Genomic DNA, 7,285 nt, shown 5'->3' with positions numbered 1-7,285 from the left:
CGTCTGAAGTTACTGTAAGCCTGTGGAGAGTGAGTTTCTGTGAAATGAATTGGAGAGTGAGTCGCGCATGCTGTCTATTTAGTGCGTTTAGTATGCAGGTGAATGTTATATTTGTGTGTGTTAATCGTGTTATAAGTGTAAGGTGAGGCTGTGGGCACAATGTTCACCTAGCACGCTGTAGAGGGAGTGGGTCCCTAGCACGCTGTAGAGGGAGGGGGTGAAAGACTAGGCCTGATGAATGGGATTGAGTCTGTGTGTTTAATTGTATTTGTGCACAAGTATTTTGTAATGAAAGTTAGCCATCCCTACTGTGACTCAAAGTTGTTACCTTATGATGCAAGCATGGAACGTAGAGTCTGAATGTATCCAATATATGCTGTTGAATGAGAGAGATGCTGGATGATTTGTGTATAAAGACCGAAATCTAGACAGAGGTGTGGGGAAATGGTATGAGCTGATGTATGCTGCTGAATGGGAGAGAGCCTGGCTGATTTGGATTTAAAGTAGTTTGCACGTCTTCTTTTCTTTGTTTAGGCTGTATGTTTGAGGCTAGAGTCTGAATGTATCCAATGTATGCTGCTGAATGGGAGAGAGGCTGGGTGATTTCTGTTGAAAGACCTAAATCTAGACAAAGGTGTGGCGAAATGATAAGAGTTGATGTATGCTGCTGAATGGGAGAGAGGCTGGGTGATTTGTGTTTAAAGTCCGACTTGTAGATAGAGGTGTTGTGAAATGGTATGAGAGGCTGGGTGATTTGTTTTTAAAGACTGAAATGTAGTTCGAGGTGTGGCAAAATGGTATGAGCTGATGTATGCGGCAGAATGGGATAGAGGCTGGGTGAATTGTGTTTAAAGTCGGCAATGTAGATATTGGTGGGGCGAAGTGGTATGAGCTGACGTATGCAGCTGAATGTGAGCGAGGCTGTATGATTTGTGTTTAAATAGAGTTCTGTCTAAATGGTAGGCATGATGAATAGGAGTGAGTCTGTGTGTTTAATTGTATTTGTAGTCAAGTATGTGTTTTTAATGAAAGCTAGCCATCCGTCCTGCGACTTGAACTTGTGACCTAATTTTTGCTTGCGGTGTGGCGAAGTGGTATGATGCCAGCATAGAGCCTAGAATCTCAATGTCAAGAATGTATGCTGCAGAATGTGAGAGAGGCTGGATGTACCGTAAAAACAAAACGTAAGTAGTAAGTTGTAAGCTTCAAGTCTGTGTGAAAAATGTGCACTATTCTAGCTTTGTAAAAAAAGCGTAACATTTCCAGTGCCTGTTATTTATTGTCAGGGGGATGTGTGTTGTAGTCCGGCTTGTTTTTTTTTTCTAGGACTAACAAACGCCTCACATCCTGCTGTTCAAATTAGCATATCCCAAATGCAACCTCACAACTGATTAGAATCTTGACAACGGTGCTTAAAGCACTCTAGCATCCTGTAGTTTCGTTTTCACAAGACTTAAAGTCTGTGGCCTGTGTGTTTATGTAAATGGAATAGAAGAGTAGGTCGAGCGGTACAGACGGATTGGTGGGGAGTGGGGGGGGTGGGTGGAGGGTTTAGTCAACTGGATGGGAGAGAGGCTCTGTGGTTGTTTTGTTTGCAAAAATCACGCTCCCTTATGACCTAAAAGACATAGTGTAAAATTTTGCATGCAGTTCTTGTTGCAAAGCATCCAAAATGTTATACAAACGTTATTTTAATGACGCCGACATAGTAATTATTTTTTATTTGCAAGACTCTAGATAAAATCCCAACAATATCCATCGGACGCTGGAGAGGGAGGAGGAGGGAAAGAGTAGGCATGCTGAATGGGAGTGAGTCTGTGAGTTTCATTTAGTTTGTACACAAGTCTGTTTTTAAGTAAGGCTGTGGTGAGTGTGTTTATGTGAAATGAATTGGAGAGTGATGTGCGCATGCTGGAGAGTGTTTGCGTTTAGTATGCAGCAGAATTTTATGTTTGTGTGTGTTAATCGTGTTATAAGTGTACGGTGAGCCTGTGTCTACAATGATCCCCTAGCACGCTGGAGAGGGAGGGGGTGAAAGACTAGTCATGATGAATGGGAATGAGTCTATGTGTTTAATTTTATTTTTTCACAAGTATTTTGTAATGAAAGCTACCTTATTTGTGTGTGTTAATTGTCTTATAAGTGTAAGGTGAGGCTGTGGCCACAGTGTTCCCCTAGCACGCTGTAGAGGGAGGGGGTGAAAGACTAGGCATGATGAATGGGAGTGAGTCTATGTGTTTAATTTTATTTCTACACAAGTATTTTGTAATGAAAGCTAGCCATCCCTACTGTGACTCGAAGTTGTTAGCTTCTGATGCAAACCTCGAGCCTAGAGTCTGAATGTATCCAATGTATGCTGAGAGGCGGCCAGGAGGGGAGAGACGGCCCGGCTGCGATTTCAGTTTGAAGTCTTTTGCATGTTTTTTTTGGACTGTATGAGCGTGCTGGAGAGAAAGGGGAGAGGCGGCCAGGAGGGGAGAGACGGCCCGGCGCCCGTCAAAGCAAAAGCCGTGGCAGTGAATAAATTAGGGGAGGAGAAATGCCTGAGGCACAGCGCATGCTGGGGATAGCCGTGGGAGGGAGCCTTGTCGCTTTCATGTGCACGCGCTTTTAATGTCAATGCTCTTACGCATTGAGCTTGAATTTCACGGGCACTGCAAGGAATCGCCATGGAATCGCAAGTTGGTTAAAGTCTGTTTAAGCCCCCATAGTCTTGCAAGCTCAATGCGCATGCGCATTGACAGGCGAGACCTAAAAATGTGAAGCACTCGCTAAGATGCTCTATGTGTGTGAGGGGGATTCCCTCTTAAGCATCACTGGACATACAACATGTATGACAAAGCAAACATACAAGGGAGAGTCTTAGCATGGTAGCTTGTAGTCACAACATAGCAAATATGCCGATTTCTAAGGTGCTGTGTAGACAATAAAAATACGGCAAAGGTGGGACATAAGGGCCAAGGATGGCCATTGTAGCTCTGCAGATAACAATGGAGAAATAAGAGGAATCAGGATAATGTCATGCATTGTTCAAACCGAGTAATGTGATTCACGGTTTTAGAGAGTTCCAAGGTATGGAGTCATTTAGACCCGACTGATGTGTTGAAAATCGGTAGATCCATCTTTGCTCTTTGGTCAGCAGTATCCTCTCGTTATCTCGGTGAAAGGTGGCAAACTGCTCAATAACTGTCCAGGTCAGGTCGTTGGGAGTGTGGTGATTTGACAGGAAGTGTTCTGTCAGTTTACTGATGTTTTTGTCACATCTGATCGTGCTCCTATGTTCTACTACTCGGGTCTGCACTTTTCGCGTTGTCATGCCTACATAGCGGAGGCCACAGGGACAGGTGATGAGGTACACCAAATTGTGGAATTACAGTTAGTGTGTTTACATTGAGTCCATGTTTTGCCGGGCTCAAGCTGGATATTTTTTGTTTGTTTAGTGAGGTGGCACACTGCAGTTGTTGCATGGATAGTGGCCAGTCACTTTAGGTAGTCCTCAGGTGTTGAGGATGGTATTGTCAGTGGGTTTTGGACTGGCTCTTGGCCGTGTGGACACCAAAGGATATTTTAAGTTGTTGGCTCTTTTAAATGCGAAGCGTGGTGTCTCCCAGTCTCTGGTTCCTGAATTGATTATTCTCTAATGCTTGTGGATAATGCTTGAAACTTGGTTAGAAGCCGTTTTGTATGTGGTTACACACGTCATAGGTGGTGTTTCGGGGTCTTTATCACTGTTTCCAGAAGGGACTCCCTATTTTGGTTGCAAACCTTTTTGCACGGTTTAGCAATAATGGCTTTGGGATAGCCACGTTCCTCTAGTTTATCTGAAAGGGCACGCAATTGCTTTCTGGAGTCTGTTATGTGGCTGCAGTTCCTGCGGATGCGCAAGAACTGGCCGAAAGGGAGGTTCTCTCTGAGTGGTCTGGGATGGAAGCTGTCGAACCGCAGTAACAAGTTTCTAGCTGTAGGTTTGTAGTAGGTGGTAGTGCGCAGGGTGCCATGTTCTGCTATAATGTTGAGGTCCAGAAATGCCAGGTTGGTTGCACTTGAGGTGCAAGTGAACCTAAGGTAGGGGTCGCAGCCGTTGAGCCAGGTAAGGAATGTGTTCATTGTATCCTGTGTGCCCTCCCAGATTACAAAGATGTCATCTATGTATTTGCACCACGTTTTTATGTTGCCTGAGTGAGGGTTTGTGAGTGGCGTGATATGTTCCTGCTCGAAGTGGTGGACGTATAGTCCCGCCACACTACCCATTGATGTTCCGTTGGTTTGTAGGTAATAGGTCCCTTGTACTCGAAGTAGTTCTCCTTGAATCCTAGGCCTGCCCAGTCTAGAATGAAGTGTCTTGGAGTGTGGCTGGTCCAAGTGGTTTGCATAAGCACATCGTGTAGGACTTGGAGTGTGGCATCTTGGGGGAGGCTGGTAGAAAGACTCTCTATATCAAGTCCCACCAGGAGTTGGGTGGTCTGGTCAAAGCTCTCACCCTTGATGATATTGAGGAGATGCTTGGTATCCTTATTGTAGGTGGGGGTCTGTTGTACCAATGGGTTGAGGAAATAGTCACAGTGCCTAGACAGTGGTTACAATAGTGAGTTGATCCCAGATACTATGTGTCTTCTGGGGGTGGTATTATCCCCTTGTGTACTTTGGGTACAGTGTAGAAGTATGGGACTCTCACATTTTTGGTACAGAGGTTGTCGGCCTCTTGAGTAGAGATATGCTCTGCATCACTGGCTCTTTTGACTAGGGTGTGTATAGTGGTCTGTAGTTTCGCTATGGGGTCTCTGCTCAGGATTTTGTGGTTGCGTGTGTCGTTGAGGAGTCTGCGGCATTCTGTATCATAGTCAGTTTTGTCCATAAGGATGATCCCACCCCCATTATCAGCTGGTTTGATGATCAAGGTGGGGTCGCTCTGCAGGCGTTTTATGACTTCTCGGTCTTGTTTTGATAGGTTGTTGAAGATTCCTTTGGGGTTCAGCTTCTCTATGTCTGTGTAAACCGCTTGCTCAAAGGTAGAGATTTCCGCGGGTACACTGGCGGGTGGTGGCAAAACAATAAAAAACAAAACTGTCAACATTTTTATTACATTTAATTTCCAAATTTAACATAATTAATATATAAATGTAAATATATTATTATTAACAAAGTTAATAAAAAATAATTGATTGCACATTATTTAGCACTAAAAGATCCACAACACACACCTAAAATTGATTACACAATTACATTTAATATTTACTAATTAATTAATGAAAATATTTTATTATTATTTATTAATTAATCAATAAACAATTAATTACTTACCAGCTTTCACACCATTTACACATATAAACATCACAACACACATCTAAAATTAATTACACAATTACAAATTAATAATTACTAAATAATTAATAGTAATTTATTTTAAAATATTTAATAATTAATCAATAAAAAATTAATTACTTACCACCCTTCACACCATTTGCACATATAAACACCACAACACACACCTAAAATTAATTAAACAATTAACATAATGAATTATTAATTGACTTATTGAAATTAACAACTAAATATTAAACTATTATTAATTAATAAATGAACACATTAATTAATCAATCTGTATATATAAAAACGAAAGTATGTCTGTTCGTCCTTTATGCATTACTACACCATTCATCCAATCGACATGAAACTTTGGGAAGTTGTTGAGGACACTCCTGCGAAGGTTTTTGGCAAATAAAAAAAAAAGAAGAATTTGTTAAATATCGGCTTCCCGGCCCCCCAGGGCCCTCATAATCTTTCCAGTACTGAACGTTTACAGTTTCCGGTGCGACTCGCTTTTGCAATGACCATCAACAAAGCACAAGGACAGTCGCTGCAAGTGTGTGGACTAGATTTGGAGAATCCGTGCTTCTCACATGGACAACTGTATGTGGCCAGCTCACGCGTCGGAAAACCTTCTGATTTATTTGTGTACGCACCAGACGGAAAAATAAAAAATACAGTGTATCCACACATACTCGAATAAATAAACAGAATTTGAACCTTATTAAAATGAATAAGGTTTAATAAAAATGACACAATGTAAATTAAATATTATCATAACAAGTTTCCTTAAATTTCCTTTCTTCTGAGATCGCAGCAACGCGCGACGGGTAACCTAGTTAATTTTATATAATTAAATTACTTCCCACACGATTTCCCTATAAACCCACACCCGCTAAGGAACTAAAGCAAAATTAAACTTAAAATAAATTAATAACTAGAAAAATTCTAAAACATATAATAAAATGACAAACAATTCTTATTAAAAACACTAAAATACATACCATTATTAATAAATCGATATTTTTGACAACTATATTTTTGTAAACGATATTACTTACCTGTCAGTCGATATTCTTGTCAACTATATTTTTGTTGTCGATAATTCTTCCAAACTATATTTATGCAGCAATATTAATGTCCCACGATATTTCTCCGTCGATATTCCTGCTCTGCACCAAATACAGCTTATCCCCAGGGAAAACGTGGGGGTAACCATAGAAGCAGATCCTACTTTCCTACACAGATGCCTCGAGAATTAATGCTGCCCCAAAAAGTGCTGCTTCCAACACTCATATTATTTTTAAACATATTTTATTTCCTTTGGTACATTACAATTTCAAAAATTCAAATTTTAGTACAATACAGTGCTGTCCCTTCGCCTTATGCTACCTGTTTCTTATACATTTGTCATCCCTGAGTATGCATCTGTATTTGTAGGTATTTGTAGGTATCTTCTGGTTGGCTATTTAAGTTTGAAACTCCCCCAACTCTCCTCAACTCCCCCCTCGCTCCCCCTCACTGCAGGCCATTTAGAGACGTCACTGCTGCTAGCTGTCGCTGTCCTTGCTACTCATCGGCTACCCGTGTAACCTTCGTGTTTTCGTCCCCTTATCCCCCCTTACTCTGTCTGCCTTGATATGTTTTTGGGTTAATCTCCCCGGGTTCCAGCTCTGGGTCTCCCTTTGGGCCCTGTCGACCTGGGGCTCCCCTGTCTAGAGTTCGCCGTTGAAGTGGTGAACCAGATTCCTGGTTGCTGCGTTTCATCTCTTACACCAATGCTTCCCACACCAGGGCCCTCTCTATTCTGTCTAGGCCCCGTCTTGCGTTCCTCATTAAAACTCTGCTGTTGCAGCCGGCCCACTTCTGTAGCTCCTGCTTCCACCTGGTGATGCTAGGGCCATTTGGTGCTTTCCACCTACTGCTGATTTCTCGCTTGGCTAAAATAAAAGCCAGGTCCTGGAATTTGGCAGTGGCT

Source organism: Lissotriton vulgaris, chromosome 2_1, assembly GCF_964263255.1.
Source record: "Lissotriton vulgaris chromosome 2_1, aLisVul1.2, whole genome shotgun sequence".
NCBI classification, from domain to species: domain Eukaryota; kingdom Metazoa; phylum Chordata; class Amphibia; order Caudata; family Salamandridae; genus Lissotriton; species Lissotriton vulgaris.
The sequence above is the reverse complement of the archived record's forward strand: the minus strand, read 5'-3'. Positions refer to the sequence as shown.